Source organism: Rattus rattus, chromosome 5 (assembly GCF_011064425.1).
Source record: "Rattus rattus isolate New Zealand chromosome 5, Rrattus_CSIRO_v1, whole genome shotgun sequence".
In the NCBI taxonomy this organism is placed as follows: domain Eukaryota; kingdom Metazoa; phylum Chordata; class Mammalia; order Rodentia; family Muridae; genus Rattus; species Rattus rattus.
The window spans coordinates 5,895,920-5,900,635 of NC_046158.1; positions in this window are offsets into that span (position 1 = coordinate 5,895,920).

A 4,716-nucleotide genomic window follows, 5' to 3' on the forward strand; every position below is an offset into this window, starting at 1 on the left:
AAGAAAGAAAATCCAGTAAGTGTAGAGTCATAACATTATCTCCAGGACAAAGTCTAGAAACTTTGCAGTTTAAGCAACTGAAGAAATAATTGTTGTCTATAGAATATACAAAATGTATTTGCTGTGACAAGATAGTCATCAGCATTTAACTATGTGCAATGAACTGAGCTAAGTTTTCAGGGAAGCAAAACCTTAAGGGATAAAAATGCTGATTCTTGTCTTCTAGGCACTCTGTCAGGTACGAGAAGTTTCCGATGCCAGTGGAAGTTTGCAGTGAGCACTGCGGTCAGTGGTCTGGGGCATGGAATGGGAACATAGTCTACAGAGTAGAGCCTTCTGATGTTTTAGCCCATTTTGACATTGCAAAAGGGGAGCATGTTTGCAGCTCATTTTTCATGTCAGAACAAACATCAGAACTGAAGCTTTCACACTCACCCGTGGCTCTGAGTTTGAATAGAAAACTTGTTAGTAGAAGCACTAGGAAGGTTGCATTTAGACTTGAAGGCTAATCCAGCTTCTTGGAATTCTGCTTATCCTTTGTTTAGCATTTGTCTTTATCATTTATTTTTTTTGTATTTTGTTTGTTTATTATCATTTGTGTCACCTTGATGTGAAGCTTTTTTTCTGTAGGTTTAGGGTTTTAAATGGTACTCTGTAATGGTAACAGTCAGCCACGGGCCTTGAGGACTGAGAGAAGTGCGTGGTTTATGGAATAACCTCTTTTACAGAGACTCCACAGAGCATGCACCACAAGCAGGAAGTGGTTCCTTGCCCTTCACTTTTCTCTTTTATCATCTTTGTGGACAGTTTTTCATGTGTATTCTCATACTACTGTGGGCTATTCAGATTAGGGCTTACCATGCCACATAAATAAACATACGTGTGTGCATATACATCAAACACACAAATACATATCTACACATACGTAGATATACAATCAATCAAAGGTAAACCTTTGCTAAGTGCATGTAATAGTAAATTGACAGTAAGTTAATTTTCAGGATTTTCCATGAAGTGTTAGGGTCCTAGCTACAGTTTTTTCCCAGATTTTTCTCTCCAAAACCAAACAAAATTTAGAGAACAAAGGACAAGTAGAAATTTTGTGAGTATCAAACTATTTTATTTACCTAAAATAATGATTTTAATAAAAACAAATCATTTGGTGATGATATTAATACCCCATATTATTGAATAAGTAGTTTGATAAATTAATAGTAAAGAAGACTATGGCTTAATATCTGAAAATCAAGAAACCAGCATTATTTGTAGATGTTTCTCTTCCACATTGCAATGTAGACACTGTAAATGAAAGTTCTGTCATTCTATGTTATAGTCACTGCCGTGATACATTAACTTACTAGATTACACAGAAAGCTGGGGGTACTGGAGTGTGTTATATTACCAGGTCAGTAGTTCTACTTACTCCAAAATAGAGAAGAACTTTCTAGGTACACATACCAGTTAGGCAGTAGAATTCTATAATGTGGAATTTTGGGGTTAAGAAGCTATAGTGTCCATTTGTTTTTCTCCTTGAGCCTGGGTTTTCTTCTGCCCTAGAGTTATATTTACTTGCATGTTTATTGATTTCTCACATGAGTATTGACATTATATGCTTGGCAAGTCTCCATGATGACATAAAAAATTCCATGAAAAACCAAAAATGGAATACACAGGAGGAATTCAAGGTTAGCCTATACTCTCAGATTACAATTTTAACATGGTATAAGATTTTATAAATGTTTAGTCTGCTAGCAATGGTGCTCTTCAACATTTTTGGCACAGCATAAAAGACAATAAACTTAAAGCAATAGACTAGAAGTACTTCCAATTCAAGGATAAATTAGATAGATGATAGATTGATAGATAGATAGATAGATAGATAGATAGATAGATAGATAGATAGATAGATAGACAGGTATGTAGATAGATAGATAGATAGACAGACAGACAGATAGATAGATAGAAAAAATGGGTCAAATTATTTATTTAAGGCAAAATTTGATTATCTTATTGTTTTTCACAATGAGATACAATATACGGAAGTAACAGGGCTGAGCTAGAGTTTGACTAAAAGATTTGTTTATACTTTTAGGAATTGTGGGGTACTTTAAATGCACAAAGTGAGTATATTTATATAAAAACCCTTAAAATGAAAATGAAATTCTCCTTGACCATAAGATTAAATATACATTGATTTATTTGTCCTTAAGAAATGTATCAAAGTAAGTGGCATTAGTCTCATTCTAGGAATGAAGACATGTGGTAGAGAATTTCTCTGAGATGTGTAAAGATTTGGTTTGAATTATTAGCAAACACACACACACACACACACACACACACACACACACACACAGCAAACACCAAATACAGAAAAAAATATGGCTATGTGCACAAAGGCAGAATACTAACGTCAGAATTTTATTTTTTAATACTAAATATTTATCAATTTTAATTTCCCTAGGTAAACAGCAAAAGAAAAATGTTTGAAAAACAGCAACATGAGAGATGGCTCAGTGGTTAAGAGCACTGACTGCTCTTCCAGAGGTCCTGAGTTCATTTCCCAGCAACCACCTGGTGGTTCACAACCATCTGTAATGGGATCTGATGCCCTCTTCTGGTGTGTCTGAAGACATCTACAGCGTACTCATATGAATAAAAATAAATAACAATGAATTATTTTATTCTGGCCTTTAATTCCTTATGTACTTTCACATTTTTCAGTTTGTTAATCTTGACATAGAATCTACAGAGGTGGAGGTCTGGTTTTCTGACATAAACATTCGATGTTCATACAGTCAGTCTACAATATTATGTTCACATTACAGTCACACACAAAGTATTGTGGATACAAGGAGAAGAGATGTTCCTGGTATAAGGCTGCGTACACTCTAATATACATTAGAAATCAGCAGATAACTAATTAATCTTGCAATAAATGTTTTGATAGTTAGGATACAGCTGATAGAGTGATGATAATCAAAGGTTCTTGGTCACATGTAATTTGAAGGGAATTTATTTATTTTACTTTACGTGTATGAATATAGTGCCTGCATGTATGTATGTGTCACATTCCTGCTACCTAAAACAGTCAGAAAGGGGATTCTGATCCCTGGAGCTGGAGTTATAATTGGTTGTAAACTACCACATGGATTTGAGAAATCAAACAATTACCAAAAAAAAAAAAAAAAAAAAAAAAAAAAAAAAAAAAAAAAGGCAGCAAATGCTCTTAATCTCTGCACCATCTCTCTAAACCCTGAGGTAACATTTTTGAAAAGGAAAATATTTAAGACTAGGGAGAGTTTAAAAGGGTCTCACATAAAATGACACTTGTCTAGGACAAAGGTGAGAGACACATAAGTTCATGAACTGTTAGCCAGGTATCAGGGGTCATCCTCAAATAAGCACAGTGGAAGGGTAATGGTAACGGCATTCCCCAAAGACATAGCATATGTGAGTTTCATGTATAAAACTCAATCCACACAAAAATACCCATAAGAGCATTCGAACACTCTCATGGTGAACATTAACATTTTAACACAGGGGGACTCAACACAGCCTATTGATAGTGGTTTTTACAGAGGATGTAGTATAGAGAATGGAGCAGGGAGATTAATAAAAAGGCAGAATCTGGTGTTAAGAATTTTGAGTATAGCCTTAATCTCAATATGCACGTGTATATGTCCTCATTTGTGTAATTTTTGATGTTTTTGTTTTCTTTAATAATTTTTTTCAAAAACTTTATAATGAACACTGCACATACATGAGCATTGCATCTACATAACTTTCTCCCCTCCTTCTCCCTCTCCCACTCTTCTTATTGTCTTCCATCCCAAATTCATGATATCTTTTGTAATTATTGTTATATGTATTTATATATGTATATGGATATGCATACATTTATGTGCACATGTATATATAATCTATGGAGTCCACTTAGCTTTGCTTATATGTTCATGCATCTCGGACTGACCACTTGGGATTAAATTTTGTAGACGTTTGTCACTGGATGAGTCTAGTCCTTTTCCTCATCAATATGTACTGACCACAGTTGTTGTTGGTTATAGGAGTCTAAAACTGCCAAAACAATGTAGACTATTGCCATTATCATTGTTTGCCTCCCAAAACTTGAAGAAAAGAAGTTTGTGCAATTCTTAAATTCTAACATGGTTCTCCAACATTGAGGAGAGCCAAAGCACACCTGATATTGTGAAAACAAGTAACCATCTTTAATACATTATATTTGTATATGTCTGGAAGATAGTGACTGGTATATGGCTGCATTTTCAAAGTATTACTCACATATTATATAAACATAAGAAAACCAAATTGTTGTTATGTCAGTGTACACACACACACACACACACACACACACATTCACAAACACATACACACACACATACACACACATACACACACACACATACACACACATTCACACACACCTCAGAACAATGAGATCATTAAACTTTTTACAATTACTCTTCCCATGTTGTAGATTTTTTCCTCTTACTCCAGTTTAAATTTTATTTTGAATTCTGTTTCCCATTTCACCCTAACTATTTTGGACACTCCTAATTCTTTCTTTCCCACCATTGAGTCCTACCTACTCCTACCCTGAATTTTATTATCACATTTCATCTCTGATTTGGAATTATATCTACACTTTACTGGTAATAGCTTTGTTCTTTGGATGGGAGTAGGTGCCTGACAACAAAT